At 48.7% G+C, this 19333-nt stretch overlaps 1 long non-coding RNA gene across 1 annotated transcript in view; it reads right to left on the minus strand.

Annotated features, from left to right (window-relative positions):
• LOC309376268 overlaps nt 1-19333 on the minus strand; it is a 192069-nt gene that overhangs the window by 5191 nt on the left and 167545 nt on the right. The window lies entirely within an intron of this gene.

Consider the following 19333-nt stretch of genomic DNA (forward strand, 5'->3'; position numbering starts at 1 on the left):
AGGGGGGGAAGGGAGACCATTAATTTTGTGTTTTCAAACATTCAGAGACATGTTTATGCATAAAAGTGACAGAGGATTGAAAAGGGAAAAGGGAGCCACAAATTGGGGAGCAGGTATTCTTCTACTGGGGTTAGGTGTTACAGCCAGGACAGATATTGCTACAGGGGTGCTGCACTTGGAAATCCTTCTCAGAGTAAACACCGAAAAACGGCCGTAGCTCAACCCTTCCTGGTATCTCTGGGTAGGCTGTCCAAAACCCTTCAAAGATGCTGCCAGTCAGTGTAGACCAGGGGTCAGCAAACCTTTTTAGCAGAGGACCGGTCCACTGTCCCTCAGACCTTGTGGGGAGGCCGGACTATATTTTGGAAAAAATAATGAACGAATTCCTATGCCCCACAAATAACCCAGAGGTGCATTTTAAATAAAAGGACACATTCTACTCATGTAAAAAAACACTGATTCCCGGACCGTCCGTGGGCTGGATTGAGAAGGCGATTGGGCCGGATCTGGTCCCCGGGCCTTAGTTTGCCTACCCATGGTGTAGAACAGCCTTTCTCCAACTTGGGTTCCCAGATGTTTTTGGCCTGCAACTAATAATAATAATAATAATAATTTATTATTTATACCCTGCCCATCTGGCTGGGTTTCCCCAGCCATTCTTGGCGGCTCCCAACAAAACACTAAAATACAATAGTCTATTAAACATTAAAAGCTTCCCTAAACTGGGCTGCCTTCAGATGTCTTCTAAAAGTTTGGTAGTTATTTTTCTCTTTGACATCTGGTGGGAGGGCGTTCCACAGGGAGGGTGCCACTACCGAGAAGGCCCTCTGCCTGGTTCCCTGTAACCTCGCAGTGAGGGAACTGCCAAAAGGCCCTCAGCGCTGGACCTCAGTGTCTGGGCTGAACGATGGGGGTGGAGACGCTCCTTCAGGTATACTGGACCTTTGAGGCCGTTTAGGGCTTTAAAGGTCAACACCAACACTTTGAATTGTGCTCGGAAACATACTGGGAGCCAGTGTAGGTCTTTCAAGACCGGTTATATGGTCTCGGCGGCCGCTCCCAGTCACCAGTCTAGCTGCCGCATTATGGACCACTGGTCCTGTGAGCTAGGGATCATGGGAGTTGTAGGCCAAAAACATTTGGAGACCCAAGGTTGAGAACCACTGGTGTAGACAATACTGCACTGGTTGGGCCAATAAGGCAATTTCCTATTTTCTGGACGGCCCTTGCTGTACATAATAAGTCAGAACTTTCCCCCCTGACCAGCAGGCCTAGGGTGCCTCAAGGTTTGGGTCTACAATTCACATGCCGTTCGGACAGAAGGGTCTCAGCATCCCTAGTTAATGGCCGTGGTCTTTCTCGCATGCAGAAAGCATCTCGCCTGAAACCCTGCCTATCCCCCCGACAGCCATTGCAGGCAATGTTGAGCATATTTTGGCTCCCAACTGTCTGGGTTGCGATAAGGCTATGTCCAGACCTTCCCTAGAAATCTAGACCTGTCCTTTGGGACTCAGGAAGGGCGGTGGAACAGCTGCTTTGTGCAAAGAGGTTCCCCGGTTTGATCCTGGCAACACCGGCAGGTAAAACTGGGGGAGACACCACCCTGAAAGTGGGCTGAGTCAATTGACCGATGGTCTGATTTTCAGGCCACTTCCTCTGGTGTTGGGTTGGGAGAGAGTCAGATTATTGCAGGACTGGACGGGTCAATCTCCGGACAGCCGTGGGGCAAGGTGGGGGGGCAGGGTGATGGTGTTCCTGCCCCCTCCATTCGCTTGACATGTTCACCAACCTCAGCTACCTTTTATGCAACTTGTCTCCAGCCATTCTGGATTTTTTAATTTTCTTTTTTCATTCTCCATCCAACCTCTCCTTTTAAAGAGCGATCTTATTTATTCGCGTGAGGTGGTGCCAAAGGGGGAGGAGAAACCGAGAAGGGCGGGGATATGGCTGGAAAAAAAAATAAAATGTTTTTATTGTTTAAAAAAAAAGGAATTAAAAAGAGAGAGAGAGAGAGAGCGCAACCGAGTCAGCAGCTCCATTGCCATGGCTACGTAGCAAAAAAAAAAAAAAGAAAGGGAAAAAAAATCAAAAACAATTCTTGAATGTCTTGGTAGGTTTGTGTGTTTAGTGTAAAGTTGTGTATTGATTTTGTGCTCAGTGGAGTCAGCATTTTTTTTAGTGCTAATACTATTAACTCATTTCTGTCATGATAAATGTCCATTCATGAGATCACTTCCGTCTTGCGTTGTCGTTTTTTCTTTACATTTCACAACAATCTCTTAACCCATTTTTACTAATGGAGTTGGGACATGTGTCACAGCAATGAAGCCACATCGATTAGGCCTCATCATCTCCCCTCCACACCCCTTCCTTGTCCCATTAATCGGGCACAGGGTGGCTTTTGGAGCGGCCTTTGCTAACCCGGTGCCCTACGGAAGTTGTTTGGACCACGGCTCTGCCCGACGGGAGGCGATGGCGGAGGGCACCGGGTTGGGGAACCCTGCTTTAGAGACTAGGCTACAGGAACTTCCTGCCTACTTTGACTGAGGGCAGGTCAGCCGTTCCCAAACTGCGTGGCTGCGAGAGAACGGCTTGCGTGGCGTGAGAATGTGAGGTCGAAGGTGGAGCCTGCGAGCCGAAAGCGTTCTCCCACAAAGGAGGCTGCCCCCACTGTCTCTCTGTATGAGTCTCCGTTCTGTGGTCTTGCCTCCCTCCCACAGCCTCTGCTTGAAGCGAGTGGTGCGACGGCATCTCAGCATGTGACTGAATGAGCAAATTGCTCTCGGTGGGAAATGCACACAGGACGACGCCTATCCTTCAAGGAGGTGGTCCACTGCATCTCAGTGCGAGGTGCTGATCTGGGGGACACATCTGTTGGGCTGCAGGTCATTTTGCTGCGTCTCTGGTTTGCATCATTCAGTTACCCCCTAATGCACTGATGCAAGCAGAGGACTCTGTGTGAGCGACTGCTCTGGACTTCTTCTTTTTCTAATCTGGAAGCACGCTTATACCAGGGACTCGTGCAGAGATTCAGTGGGCCGCCTCCTTCGAGGTTATGAGGCCATTCCTATCTACACACTAAAAGTAAACCCTTTAGTGTGCCTCCAATTTTAATTCGGGGGGGGGGGAAATTTGGCAAAAGCTGGCTTAAGACGTTTTGATCTGGAGGAAGAGGGCAAGGTTGAGGAAGGGCACCCCTTTGTGTCTAGTGAGCTTTTCCGCTTCATCCTGTATGTTCCCTCTGGCATGGATTTCAAAGAGAAGGGAGCGACACAGCATCCTGAATCCAGCTAAGCAAGTCCAAATTTCTGAGGTTTTATGATCAGTCTAAGAATTTGCTTATCTGCATTCAAGACCGGATTTCTAAACTTAAATCCTGGCTGGATTTTAGAGTGGAAGTGCTTCCCTTATATTTTTGGGGGGTGTTGTAATGCCTGTATTCTGTCACTAGGGGTCAGTATTGTGTCCTGTGTGCTAGCATCTAGCTTCCACCAGCACTATCACAGCCCCTTGTAACTGAGTGGGGGCACAAACCAGGGCAAATAGGTGAACAGAGCAACAGCCACTGCTGTGTGTTAGAGCAGGAAACCCCTTTCCAGACACCTGGGAGCAGACCGGATATTTTTTTTGAGCCATTAAGCAGCCATAGCTACTCAAAATTATGCTGCAAGACATTCTCTTTTTTAAAATGCAATTGCTGACTCACACAGAGTACACTTAAGAGAAGCAAAATGCAGGTGGGCCTTTCGGCACGTAAATTCGGCTCCCGGCGCATTCTCTCAAAAGACAAAACTAGAACAAGACACAGACTTTTGATCTGAAACGCCCCTGTCTCAGGCACACAGCCCCACTTGGAGGCATGACCCTATGCTGTAGCCTTATTGGACTTTACCAATTGGTTGGGTGAGCGTTGGAAGTCAAATGACACCGAGGGTTGATTCAGAGAAAGAGTTTATTCTGCTCTCCGGATAGCAGAAGGCACTTGCGTGGTCAGTTCACAGCAAGGCCAAAGAAATGAGAAATTTCATGCAGTATATATATCCTCCAGGCGCCCTCTCCCCCCTTCCCCCAGGAATCCAACCACGTCAGCTTATACACGCAGGTTGACATCACAGATGTTCCTGCTCCGGTACTCTTAACCATAAGAGGGTGTTCCTCTTCCTGAACTCTTGACCATATAAGGGTGTTCCTGTTCCGGCACTCTTATCTTGGGGTAAGAAGGTCACCAACTCTCCTGGCGCTGTTCCCGGACTAGGTCTGTGCGTCAGAGTGTGGTCAGAATGTAAGATAAGACCCAGACGTGCCATCCCTGCTCCACTGGAACAGTCAAGGCCATACATTGCCGTCACAGACTGATAAAGGAGAGAGCTTTGAGCACTTGTTTATACAGCTGGGTTTGGGCTCAAGAGCTCAAGTTAAAGCATTTTAGAAATGCTCCCTTGGAGAAGGGAAAAATGAGGATTTGGGGGCCCGTTTCAGACTGACTGTCCAGTCAGGTTTTAGGTTTTGGAAACCCATTCCTTCAATGCTTCTTGGCACGGAACGATCCTAGAGGGAAATGGGAGGGTGGAAATGGAGAAGTAAACACTGTGTTGGAGAGTTATAGCCTCCGACCAATCCTGCATTGCTGGGGCTGGACTAGATGAGTGCTTCAAGTCCCTCCCGAGTACAATTCCATGATGCTGTGGTTCTGTCTGCCAGTGTGTGTGTGTTCTCCCACTCCCACAACCACAGGCAGTATTGGGGGGGGGGCAGGGGAGCACGCACACCCACCCAAACAAGGGGTTCATCTCTCACTTGTCCCCCCAACTTCCACCACCCACCCGCCATTGCTGGACTCCTGTCATTAACACATGCTGTCATTTTTCGTTCCGAAATCTTAACACCAGAGGCACCGCTCGCCCACCTGGAAATCTATGTAGCCCCTTTCCGGGCCACTAGTCTAGGTGAACCACCTTTCATCAACTCAAGGAAGCGAATAGCAACAAGGTACACAGAGGAAACCTGTAAAAGCTACCTGTGTTGGTCCCTATTTAAACCAGTTCCCAATGTTGCATCATTTACCAGACAGGGATCCATGGATAGCGGCTGATTCTCAATGGCTTCCATTCAGTTCTATGGCCAACAATAATAATAATAATAATAATAAAACCCCGCCCATCTGGCTGGGTTTCCCCAGCCACTCTGGGCGGCTCCCAATAGAATATTAAAACCACACTAAAATGTCAACCATTAAAAACTTTCCTAAACAGGGCTGCCTTCAGATGTCTTCTAAAAGTCAGATAGTTGTTTATCTCCCTGACATCTGGTGGGAGGGCGTTGCACAGGGCGGACGCCACCACCGAGAAGGCCCTCTGCCTGGTTCCTTGTAACTTGGCTCCTCGCAGGGAGGGAACCGCCAGAAGGCCCTCAGAGCTGGACCTCAGTGTCCAGGCAGAACGATGGGGGTGGAGATGCTCCTTCAGGTATACTGGGCCTATGAGGCTGTTTAGGGCTTTAAAGGTCAGCACCAACACTTTGAATTGTGCTCGGAAACATACTGGGAGCTGATGTAGGTCTTTCAGGACCGGTGTTAGATGGTCTCGGCGGCTGCTCCCAGTCACCAGTCTAGCTGCCGCATTCTGGATTAGTTGTAGTTTCCAGGTCACCTTCAAAGGCAGCTCCAAGTAGAGCGCATTGCAGTAGACCAAAACCATGGATGAAGAGCAGGCAAGGAGATCAGAAGTGGCCTTCCTGGGGACTGAAGTAAATAACTTTTATTTTTAGCATTTGCATCTGGCTGTTTCTCTACGGAGCTCAGTACACCATCCTCCTCCCCCTGCCTCATTTTCCATCTCACAACAAAGCTGCGAGGTAGATCAGAGGCTGTGACCCCAAGTCTCGCCCTGTGAGCTTCATGGCTTGGGTGGCATATTTGAACCACAGTTTCCAAGGTCATAGTTTGACACTTGGGCCACAAACACACATTCCTAGCACCGCCTTTCTTTCCCTCAAAGAATTCTGGGCACGATTGTTTAGTCTCAGCAACCCCAAACAAGCTACAATGCCCAGAATTCCTGTGATGTGTAGGGAGAGATGTACTTTAAATGCGCTTGAGAGACATAGTGTCAGTGGCGTAGCGTGGGTTGTCAGCACCCGGGGCAAGGCAAGTAATTTGCGCCCCCTAACCTGTGGATTTGCACCCCCTAACCCTAACCCCCAGATGTTGCACCCAGTGCGGCTGGCCCCCCTGCACCCCCCACGCCACGCCACTGCATAGTGTAATTCCTGCATTGCAGGGGGTTGGACTAGATGACCGCTGGGGGTCCCTTACAACTCGACAATTCTATGCATTTTATGTGCAGCCTCTCACCGCTTGGGACAAGATTGACGCTCTCTCCCCACGCCCCTTCCCTGTTCACCAAACTCAACAGATATTTATGGGATATTTATTATATTATTCGTTTGTGAATTGCCTTTCACGTAGCTTTCAAGGTGATTGCCAAACACACCATGGAAGCAACTAAAAATAGTTTTAAGAGCAGAGCAAAACAAGAAGTAAACATAGGCCTTTAAAAAAAACAAAACCAAAAACATAACAAAATGAACACTCGAAGGCAAAAGAGACCTTTCCGTCACGCTGGAAAAGCTTGTCGAAACGAAGACGGAAAAGGTTTTCGATTTCCCCGCAAAAAGGAGGTGGTTGCTGTATGCCAACAGGGAGGCTGTTTCGCAAAATCGGGGCCACTGCGCAGAAAGCCCTGCTCTGAGTTAGGGCTTATCCCAACTTCCACTTGTCCTGCTGGAAAACCGGATCTTTATGGCCGGATTGGAGCAAACGTCAGTTGGGTTTTCAGACTTTTGCTCTGATTCGGCACTATAGAGTGGGTTTTCCAGGGCAAACCGCACAGACCCATGCTTCATAGGCACAGGAGCAGTGGAAGTGGGCATGAGCGGAGTGGTATTTTAGGGCCTTCTGGTATTTTGGGGACTTCAAAGTCTCCTATAGAACTCTGACCTACTGAGTATATAATGAATAAAACAGTCTCTACCTAGCAGGGAACTGGTGATATTCTTTAGGATTGCAATATTTAGCCAACCAGTTAATCAATTTGTTGCAATGTGGGGGGGGGGGCACATGCCCCTGATTACCCATATACAAGGTAAAGGGTAAAGGGACCCCTGACCATTAGGTCCAGTCGTGGCCGACTCTGGGGTTGCAGCGCTCATCTCGCTTTTATTGGCCGAGGGAGCCAGCGTACAGCTTCCGGGTCATGTGGCCAGCATGACTAAGCCGCTTCTGGCGAACCAGAGCAGCGCACGGAAACGCCGTTTACCTTCCCACTGGTACCTATTTATCTACTTGCACTTTGACGTGCTTTCGAACTGCTAGGTTGGCAGGAGCAGGGACCGAGCAACGGGAGCTCACCCCGTCGTGGGGATTCGAACCGCCGACCTTCTGATTGGCAAGTCCTAGGCTCCGTGGTTTAACCCACAGTGCCACCTGCGTCCCTTGATTACCCATGTAAGTATTTATAAAAGAAGGACTTGGTCATCTAAGTGCTCCTTCAAAACAAAGAAAGGCAGACATTTCTACACTCTCCCAAGACAGCACCTGCTGTCTTGGGTGCATCGGCTAAGGACACAGAAACGCCAATTTCTTTAGAACTGCTGCGGATCATAGTTATCGAAGAGATTTTGACCCTGCTTTTTCAGACCCAAACACTTGTCTGCAGAGTCACCCGTAGAAACAGAAGGAGCATATCATAAAAGAAAGCAAGAAATAGCTAATGGTTCTGTTGAGTATGCAAAATGTATTCTGATTTAACCAAGTAAATTGATTCACGCTCTAATCACTCAGGAGACAGCTAGGCCCATCAAAGTCGCCTTAATTTAATTGATTTCCCCAAATCAGTATTGTACCTGGTAACCCACATCACACACACCCAATTTCCCTCAAAGTCATTACCCACACAGAATCACCTGCGGGGCTTAAAGGTAAAGGTAAAGGGACCCCTGACCACTAGGTCCAGTCGTGGCCGACTCTGGGGTTGCGGCGCTCATCTCGCTTTATTGGCCGAGGGAGCCGGTGTACAGCTTCCGGGTCATGTGGCCAGCATGACTAAGCTGCTTCTGGCGAACCAGAGCAGCTCACAGAAACGAAGTTTACCTTCCCGCTGGAGCGGTACCTATTTATCTACTTGCACTTTGATGTGCTTTCAAACTGCTAGGTTGGCAGGAGCAGGGACTGAGCAACGGGAGCTCACCCCGTCGCGGGGATTCGAACCACTGACCTTCTGATCAGCAAGCCCTAGGCTCTGTGGTTTAACCCACAGTGCCACCCGTATTACGTATACTAGGGCTTCGTATTACGTATTTCTTCACAGAAACCAGGACTAAGTTCTCAAACGGGAGCGGCGTTTCTCCTCTATGAGTCTTAACGGTGAATATTCTCTGAATGTTCTCTGGCTGCGCAATTCCGTGCTGGCTATTTTGCATTCAGCCTGGGTTCCTGATACCCAGAGCTTTCAACATTTAATGTTGCGGCAGTCCATGTTTGACAGCATCTGACAAGGAGCAGCCCAAACTGGACAGCTGAATTGCAATCGGACTGAATCGATGCTTAAGATTAAGTCCAAACATTGGCTGGAGTCTGATGTCAACCTTTCCATTCTCCCGTCCAAATGTCAAATGCTGACATCCACATCTGAATGGTGACATTGGGAAATCTGACAAGGAATCAAAACCTTGCAGAAATTAATTTCAGCCTTATCACATTCTGGACAAAGATTCCAGGGTTGCATCATGTTATATTTCGTTCCTAATTTGGACCCTGGTTAAATATCTCCACTTAGAACTTTTATTTTGCATTAATTCATATTAGAAGTACATTCTGCTAGGATTTGAGGGGGGGTGCAATTGATTGGCCTGATAGAAAGAAATGGGGGTTCAGCACTGGCAAATGATGCAATAAACCACTGCTGGGTGTATAAGTTAAAAACAACCCAAATTTTAAATCTTAATAGTCACGCTTGAAAATCTCAAAACAGAATCAAAATCTCAAAAAATATTTGGGGGTGTCAATTTGAATGTCAAATCCAAATTAACAGACTTCTCCTTCAACCTTTAATGTGTGTCTGTTTAAATAACTTTTTTTAAAAAATGCATGCCTATCAAAATGATGGTTTTTCATGAAATTGGCTTTCAGATGTATATATAGTATAGGATATGATTGTGTCGCCACTGTTCCTGCTACCTCTGTTTCCCCGTTCGCTGCTGGCAGAAGGAATTTTCTACAAGCAAACACCCCATTTATTGAACGCTGACTGTTTTAATTCTAGCTTAAAAGGTACTGGATCGGGAAGAAAAAATATAACACGGTTGCATATATGTAGGCAGTGGGAATTTGCAAACTCAGAATCAAAACCTGCACAGTGTTCATCCCCTCTCATGCTTACATCCACCTACCTGTACAGGTGTATTTGCAAAGTGTGGGTTGCGTGTCAGGTATCCTTTGCATACACACATCAGGAAGAACTTTCTGACTGTAAGAGCTGCTTGGCAGGGCCATCTGTCAGGGATGCTTTAGCTGAAATTCCTGCATTGCAGCGGGTTGGACTAGATGACCCCTGGGGGGTCCCTTCCAACTCTACCATTCTGTTTTTATGACTTAAGGCCATGCTTGCAGACCAGGTCTACCTGTTAGGGCAGGCATAGGCAAACTCCGGCCCTCCAGATGTTTCGGGACTACAATCCCATCATTTAATTTCACTGCACACAGGTGGTGTAGTGACAATAAAGGTTTATTATTACAATGGTACCTCAGGTTAAGTACTTAATTCGTTCCGGAGGTCCGTTCTTAACCTAAAACTGTTCTTAACCTGAAGCACCACTTTAGCTAATGGGGCATCCTGCTGCTGCTGCGCCACCACTGCACGATTTCTGTTCTCATCCTGAAACAAAGTTCTTAACCTGAGGTACTATTTCTGAGTTAGCAGAGTCTGTAACCTGAAGCGTATGTAACCCAAGGTACCACTGTACCTATATCTATCTACAGTGTTACCTTGGGTTAAGAACTTAATTCGTTCCGGAGGTCCGTTCTTAACCTGAAACTGTTCTTAACCTGAAGCACCACTTTAGCCTATGGGGCCTCCTGCTGCTGCTGCACCACTGCTGCACGATTTCTGTTCTCATGCTGAAGCAAAGTTCTTAACCCGAGGTACTATTTCTGGGTTAGCGGAGTCTGTAACCTGAAGCATCTGTAACCTGAAGCATCTGTAACCCGAGGTAAAAAGGTAAAGGTACCCCTGCCCGTACGGGCCAGTCATGTCCGACTCTAGGGTTGTGCGCTCATCTCGCTCTAGAGGCAGGGAGCTGGCGCCATCCGAAGACACTTCCAGGTCACATGGCCAGCGTGACAAAGCTGCTCTGGAGAGCCAGCACCAGCGCAGCGCACGGAAACGCCGTTTACCTTCCCGCTATAAAGCGGTCCCTATTTATCTACTTGCACTTTGATGTGCTTTCGAACTGCTAGGTGGGCAGGAGCTGGGACCGAACGACGGGAGCTCACCCCACCGCGGGGATTTGAACTGCCGACCATACGATCGGCAAGTCCTAGGCACTGAGGTTTTACCCACAGCGCCACCCGCATCCCCATGTAACCCGAGGTAGGTACCACTGTATTATTCTCCCTGACCACTGGTCCTGTTAGCTAGGGATGATGGGAATTGTAGTCCCAAACATCTGGAGGGCCGGAGTTTGCCTATGCCTGTGTTAGGGTGCCTGTCAGCTGTGCCACCCATCACCCCCCCAGCTCCGCACCCCACCATCGCACCCTCATTCGTTGCATCCCACTTGTCTCACCAGAAGCCACAACATGTGCATCCTCCAGCTTTGTTCTCGTGACAACTTGTGTTAGTTGACAACATCTACAGGATTTGTAATGTTGCACATGGACAGAAGACCATAACAACAACAACAACAACAACAACAACAACAACAATAATAATTTATTATTTGTACCTCACCCATCTGGCTGGGTTTCCCCAGCCACTCTGGGCAGCTTCCATAGAAACCAAAAATACACTAAAATATCACACACTAAAAACTTCCCATAAACGTACTCCTTGTATGGACCTCGCCGGTTCTGCTTGCCCATCCCTCCCAGGCTTCACAACCTTGTTGCCTACCGCCAGAAATCAGAGGTACTTAGCCTCTAGCAATGGAGGTTCCATTGGCCTTGATATTTTATCTTACGTATCAATTGCATTTACAATATAATAATAATAATAATAATAATAATAATAATAATAATAATAATAATTTTTATTTATATCCCGCCCTCCCCAGCCAAGGCTGGGCTCAGGGCGGCTAACAAGCAATAATAAAAACAAGTTGAATGATTACAACTTAAAAACAAAATTAAAATACAGCATTCAAATACTGAAACATTAGAATATTAAAATGTAGCCTCATCGCAGGAGGAGAAAGGAAAAAGAAAAAAGAAAGAGGGGGAGGGAATCAAATTGGCTCCAAGCCAAAGGCCAGGCGGAACAACTCTGTCTTACAGGCCCTGTGGAAAGAAATCAGATCCCGCAGGGCCCTGGTAACATGAGGCAGAGCGTTCCACCAGGCCGGGGCCAGTGTTGAAAAGGCCCTGGCTCTGGTTGAGGCTAATCTGACTTCCTTAGGGCCTGGGACCGCTAGGGTGTTGCTATTTATGGACCTTAAGGTCCCCTGTGAGGCATACCAGGAGAGGCGGTCCCGTAGGTACGAGGGTCCTAGGCCGTGAAGGGCTTTAACCAGCACCTTAAATCTGACCTTGTACTCCATCGGGAGCCAGTGCAGCTGGAAAAGCACTGGGTGAATATGCTCCCATGGCAGAGACCCCGTGAGGAGCCTCGCTGCAGCATTCTGCACCCGCTGGAGTTTCTAGGACAGCTTCAAGGGCAGCCCCACGTAGAGCGAATTACAGTAGTCAAGCCTGGAGATGACCGTTGCATGGATCACTGTGGCCAGGTCGGGGCGGGAAAGGTCAGGGACCAACTGCTTGATGCGGCGAAGGTGGCATATATTATATGGAATATAAGCGAAAAAGATTGTAAGCTCGATGGGAGAAAAACCAAGGAGCTCAGGGTGATGTTATTTTCCTTCCCTTGAATCTCCAGCTTTATCCAAACAACAGCCCTGTGGAGAAGGTTATTCTGAGAGACACAGACCCGCAGTCACCCACAGAGCCGGTGGATTTCAGAGCCGGCCCTTGCCGAACCACCACGTCACACTGGTTCTTGATGTGGCTAGCGGTAGCCAAGGCTGAACGTACTTTTGTAAGATATATCTCCCAGACAGCGGAAGGATATACAGTGGCACCTTGGGTTACATACACTTCGGGTTACATACAGACTCTGCTAACCCAGAAATAGTACCTCGGGTTAAGAACTTTGCTTCAGGATAAGAACAGAAATCGCACGATGGCGCAGCAGCCGCGGGAGGCCCCATTAGCTAAAGTGGTGCTTCAGGTTAAGAACAGTTTCAGGTTAAGTACGGACCTCCAGAACGAATTAGGTTCTTAACCCGAGGTACCACTGTATAGCAGGCATCCCCAAACTCAGCCCTCTGTTGGTTTTGGGACTACAGTTCCCATCATCCCTGACCACTGGTCCTGTTAGCTAGGGAAGATGGGAGTTGTAGTCCCAAAAGAGCTGGAGGGCCGAGTTTGGGGAGCCTGATATACAGTGGTACCTCGGGTTACAGACGCTTCAGGTTACAGACTCCGCTAACCCAGAAATAGTACCTTGGGTTAAGAACTTTGCTTCAGGATGAGAACGGAAATTGCGCTGTGGCAGTCCAGCGGCAGCAGGAGGCCCCATTAGCTAAAGTGGTGCTTCAGGTTAAGAACAGTTTCAGGTTAAAAATGAACCTCCAGAACGAATTACGGTAAGTGCGTAACCAAAGGTACCACTGTATAGCCTTAAAACACAAACAAACCTGGGGGTCACATTTTGGTGGGATGTTTCGCTTTGGCAATCTAACGGATTCATAGACAAAATGTCGATATTTGTAGCTGCATAGCTTTCCACCTGCTTTTGGACTATATCCAAGGATGAAATTGTGGTCCGGCCTTTTTTGATTTTGCCACCAGTCCGGTTCCCTCTGCTGTAAGCCGGTGACTTGGACCCATGCTCCAGATGTTCTCGGTGCCGTCAACGTGCTCCCGCCTGCGTGTTGTCGGTGCCACGCGGGTCCAGGGGCCGGTAAGTCCTTCCATAGACGAAGCGGCGCCCCCTCCCGCTTTTCTCGCCGGGCGGGGGAACGAGGTCGCACCAGGCCTCCGTCAGAAGAGGCTCGGAGACAGAATAAGACATGACAAGTCCCATCGAGGGAGAAGATGCTGTAGTGTCGGAAACCAGCCGGAGCCCCTGAATTATTCACTAAGGTGTCCCCGGAGAGGACGGTACGTGCGAGGGGGTGAGGCGGGGAACTCGCTCTAGCCAGAACTGGAGGAGGCAGTAGCAGAAGAACATCAACAGAGTCCTGCTGGATCCGACCAAAGGCCCATCTAGTCCTGTTTTCACATGGCCAAACAGATGTCTGCAGGGTACCACTCTTCTGTGTGCTTCCCAGCAACTGGTACTCTGTGTTGCAATGGGACAGTATACCTGGCTGGTTTTGTGTTTTTTTAATATGCTTTTTATTAGGTTTTCATTTCATACACACAAACAAAATACACTGATAATTCATACCTTTTTACATCTATCTATCTTTCTTGACTTCCCTCCCTCCCTTCATCAGGTGTCCTTATTCTAGTCTCTCATCCACAGTTTCTTAGTACAGTGGTACCTCGGGTTACAGACGCTTCAGGTTACATACGCTTCAGGTGACAGACTCCGCTAACCCAGAAATAGTGCTTCAGGTTAGGAACTTTGCTTCAGGATGAGAACAGAAATCGTGCTCCGGCGGTGCGGCAGCAGCAGGAGGCCCCATTAGCTGAAGTGGTGCTTCAGGTTAAGAACAGTTTCAGGTTAAGAACGGATCTCTGGAACGAATTAAGTACTTAAGCTGAGGTACCACTGTAATATCTAGTGCATGGCATAAGATTTCTTTCAACCCTGCTAACGTCTTCAGATTTCTACAGTTCTCACTTATATAGCCCATAAATTTACTCCATTCTTTTCGGAACTTTGTTTCCTCCTGACTGCCGATCCTGCAGGCCAGTTAATTCCGCATATTCGACCATCTCCGTCTGCCACTCCTTCACGGTGGGTAATTCCTGTGTTTTCCATCAAAATTCTAGCAGCAGTTGTGGCATACATGAATAATCTTTGGTCGACTTTCTTAATATCCTCCCCCATCAAGCCTAGCAAAATAGCGTATTTTTTGCTCTATAAGACGCACCAGACCACAAGACGCACCTAGTTTTTGGAGGAGGAAAACAAGAAAAAAATATATTCTGAATCCCAGAAGCCAGAACAGCAAGAGGGATCGCTGCGCAGTGAAAGCAGCAATCCCTCTTGCTGTTCTGGCTTCTGGGATAGCTGTGCAGCCTGCATTCGCTCCATAAGATGCACACACATTTCCCCTTACTTTTTAGGAGGGAAAAAGTGAGTCTAATAGAGCAAAAAATATGGCAGCATCCGGCTTTTGGGGGAAAGTATATTTAAGCATCTTTTTAAATTCATTATAGATGACTTCCCCCCAAAATTTCATTTTTTTCACATGCCCACCACATGTGGAAAAAATCTCCGTCCTTTTCTGTGCTTTCCCAACAGATTTTACTACTCACCCTATACATTTTTGCTAGTTTGACAGGGACAGCGTACCTGGCTGTTAACCAGAAGGGTTGGTAGTTTGAGGGCACTCAAGGATGGCTGGGGGGTTCGACCAGATGACCCTCGGGGTCCCTTCTAACTCTACATTTCTACGATTCCATGAGTGCAGCAGCTACACTGTCCCCACACCTGATTCCCAGGATGCCGGACGAGATGGGCCCTTGGCCTCATCCTGCAGGCTCTACTGCTGGTGTTCAGAGGAATACAGTCCCTGACATTGTGGGTGATACATAGCAACCCTGGCTTTTGATATGATAATAATAATAATAATAATAATAATAATAATAATAATAATAATTTATTTATACCCAACTCATCTGGCTGGGCGGCTTCCAACACAATATTAAAATACAGTAACGCATCAAACATTAAAAGCTTCCCTAAACAGGGCTGCCTTCAGATGTCTTCTAAAAATCTGGTAGTTGTTGTTCTCTTTGACATCTGGAGGAAGGGCGTTCCACAGGGCGGGTGCCACCACCAAGAAGGCCCTCTGCCTGGTTTCCTGTAACCTGGCTTCTCGCAGGGAGGGAACCGCCAGAAGGCCCTCGGCGCTGGACCTCAGTGTCCGGGCAGAACGATGGGGGTGGAGACACTCCTTCAGGTATACTGGGCCTTCGGGGCCGTTTAGGGCTTTAAAGGTCAGCACCAACACTTTGAATTGTGCTCGGAAACGTACTGGGAGCCAATGTAGGTCTTTCCAGACCGGTGTTATGTGGTTTCGGCGGCCGCTCCCAGTCACCAGTCTAGCTGCCGCATTCTGGATTAATAGCCGTTGACTGATAGCCATATTCTGCATTCACTTGCCCAATGAAAGCCATCCAGCTTCTTCCCACTCTGTTCACTTCAGCCCCATAGGGTTGCCAAGGAGATCACAGGGAGCGGCCCCTGGAAACGGAGGTTAATTGGGAGAAGGCAGCCAATGAGGTCAGACGCCACCACCCCAGGGTTTATGAGAGCCAGTGTGGTGTAGTGGTTAAAAGCGGTAGATTCGTAATCTGGGGAACCGGGTTCGTGTCCCCGCTCCTCCACATGCAGCTGCTGGGTGACCTTGGGCCAGTCACACTTCTCTGAAGTCTCTCAGCCCCACTCACCTCACAGAGTGTTTGTTGTGGGAGAGGAAGGGAATGTTAGCCGCTTTGAGACTCCTTAGGGTAGTGATAAAGCGGGATATCAAATCCAAACTCTTCTTCTCTTCTATGCTATAATTTGCAGGCGGCTCCTGCTGGGCTGAACTCTGCAAACTCCATGCACAGTTTTCTTCCTTAAAATAAAAACCAAGGCGCTTTTGCCCCCCTGGTAAGTTGAGTCCTTCACCTGCTACCTGCCAAACCCTTGAACATGTCAAGGAACATTAAGAGAGGGTCTCTGAGCATATATGGAGTGCACCCTCCCTTCTCCAATACTAAATAGTCACAGCCCATCTCCAGATTCTGGAGCAGCTCTTCCAAGTTTACTGCTTTCAGTCACATGATTCCCACAATGCCCCCCCTTTAAAAATAGATGCAAATAATGGTTAATTTTTTTGACCTCGTCTCACCCTGAGTAGCTTTGAAATCCATTAATGCAGCGGTAGCACCCTTCGAGACTTCTCATGTTCCCTTGTCCTAACTTCACATTCCCTGTCTGTGTAACAGTGGATATTGAATAACCCTTGGGGCGATTCCAGGCTCTCTCGCTATTTTTCTGGTGGGATTCAATCCCCTATGGGATCAAACCACAAATTTAGGTTGCGCAATTGCAGCCAATTGGGGGGTCTTGCACATCAACAACCTCTTCCCCAAAAGATTGCAGACTTCTCATCTAATCTCTCTGCAAACAAACAATGATGCTCCTTAAATAACCAAAATATCTAGGTAAAGGGTAAAGGGACCCCTGACCGTTAGGTCCAGTCGTGGCCGACTCTGGGGTTGCGGCACTCATCTCGCTTTACTGGCCGAGGGAGCCGGCGTACACCTTCCGGATCATGTGGCCAGCATGACTAAGCCACTTCTGGTGAACCAGAGCAGCACACGGAAACACCGTTTACCTTCCCGCCAGAGTGGTACCTATTTATCTACTTGCACTTTGACGTGCTTTCGAACTGCTAAGTTGGCAGGAGAAGGGACTGAGCAACAGGAGCTCACCCCGTCACGGGGATTTGAACAGCCGACCTTCTGATCGGCAAGCCCTAGGCTCTATGGTTTAACCCACAGCGCCACCCGCGTCTAATCTCCTTGCAAACACCCTTAACAAACTATAGTTCCCAGGATTCTTTGGGGGGCGGGGAGAAGAAGCCATGACTGTTTAAAGTGGTACGATACTGCTTTAGACAGAGTGCGGATAGACCCATGTTATATTTGTGTTTTGTGTTAGTGAGGGGTAGAATTTAGGTTTCCGGCCTCAAGTACCAAAATAGACTGGGTGGGACCTTTTTAATGGCACCCCAGAAGCAAGATCGGGCTCTGTTGCCGAAACCCACAGGAAGATGTGGCGTGGATTAGGCCTTCCTGGTGAAGCGTCCCAGAAAGCCTCTTCTCTCTCTCTCTCCCTCCATCTCCTTCTCCTTCTCTCCTTTTCTCACCTTCCTTCACATTCCAGCAGCCTTCTCCTCAAGGAGACTGGAGGGTTTTCATCTGGACCGCGTTGCCACGGCAACGGGATGCAGGCCGGGCTTAGGGGAGGCGGATGGATTTGGACAGGAAAGGGGAGAGGGAACCGAGGAAGCGCCTCCGAGCCGCAGCTGTGCCATTTTATTTCAAGGCTGCTTAGGATGAGAAAATATCGAAACGTGAACAGGAGGGTGGCTGCAGCACCTCGCCCGCCCTCTGCCCCCCATCGCCTGCCCCACAGCAATCTCCCTGGCAAGGGCTGCAGTCATATAGTCCTTCTCCGCCTAACCCTCTTTCAAAGCAGCCCAGGTTCACAGCCATCACTCAAGTTGTCTAACTCTCTTTTGAAGCTGGTGGGCCCTCACTGATTCTTGTGGGAGGGAGTTCCACAGTCCAACTAGGTGCTGCCTGTCCTGAATCTTCCAGTGTTCAGCTTCATTGAATGTCCGCACATTCTAGTGTTGTGAAAGAGGGAGAGAAGCTTTCCTCTATCCTCTTTTCCCAAGTCATCATCATCATGTTTTCGGGGGACAGAGGGCGGGCAGGTGTGAGGACTCCCTGGTCCTGAATGGGGCAACTGTGCCCCTGAAGGACCAGGTGCGCAGCCTGGGAGTCATTTTGGACTCACAGCTGTCCATGGAGGTGCAGGTCAATTCTGTGTCCAGGGCGACTGTCTCCCAGCTCCATCTGGTATGCAGGCTGAGACCCTACCTGCCTGCGGACCGTCTCACAAGAGTGGTGCATGCTCTGGTTATCTCCCGCTTGGACTACTGCAATGCGCTCTACGTGGGGCTGCCTTTGAAGGTGACCCAGAAACTACAACTACGTAATCCAGAATGTGGCAGCTAGACTGGTGACTGGGAGCGGCAGCTGAGACCATATAACACCGGTCCTGAGAGATCTGCATTGGCTCCCAGTACGTTTCCGAGCACAATTCAAAGTGTTGGTGCTGACCTTTCAAGCCCTAAACGGCCTCGGTCCTGTATACCTGAAGGAGCGTCTCCACCCCCATCATCCAGCCCAGACACTGAGGTCCAGCACCGAAGGCCTTCTGGCGGTTCCCTCACTGCGAGAAGCCAAATTACAGAAAACCAGGCAGAGGGCCTTCTCGGTAGTGGCACCTTCCCTGTGGAACGCCCTTCCACCAGATGTCAGAGAGAACAACAACTACCAATTTTAATATTGTGTTGGATGCTGCCCAGAGTGGCTGGGGAAACCCAGCCCGATGGGCGGGGTATAAATAATATATTATTATTATTATTATTATTAATCATCATCATCATCATCATCATCAGTATACCCCACCTATCTGGCTTCTGTTACATCTCCGCTTATCGTTTTGCCCCTTTCTCGCCTTTTCTCTAAACTAAAAGGTCCCAAATGCTTCAACCATTCCTCATAGGGTCGTTCCTCCACCTGCTTGATTCTTTCATCAGCCTTTTTCTGAACCTTTTCCAACTCTGCGATATCCTTTTTGAGGCAAGTCAACCAGGACTAATAAGAATAAGAATAAGAATAAGAATAAGAATAAGAATAAGAATAATTATTTATATCCTGCCCTCCCCAGCTGAAGCCGGGCTCAGAGCGGCTAACAACAGTAAAATGATAAAACATTCTTAAATCATTTCATTCTAAAATTAATTCCAATCAAATTAATGGCAACCATTGGGCTAGAGTTCTGTGAGGATTACCGAAGGAGGGAGTCAGACTGTGTCTTGGCCAAAGGCCTGGTGGAACAGCTCTGTCTTGCCGGCCCTGTGGAAAGATGTCAAGTCCTGGAGGGTCCTAGTCTCTTGTGACAGAGCGTTCCACCAGATCGGGGCCAGTGCTGAAAAAGCCCTGACTCTGGTTGAGGCCAGCCTAACCTCCCTGTGGCCCGGGACCTCCAAGATGTTTTTGTTTGAAGACCGTAAGTTCCTCTGTGGGGCATACCAGGAG

Source organism: Podarcis melisellensis (assembly GCF_964234715.1).
Source record: "Podarcis melisellensis genome assembly, chromosome: 8".
Classification (NCBI taxonomy): domain Eukaryota; kingdom Metazoa; phylum Chordata; class Lepidosauria; order Squamata; family Lacertidae; genus Podarcis; species Podarcis melisellensis.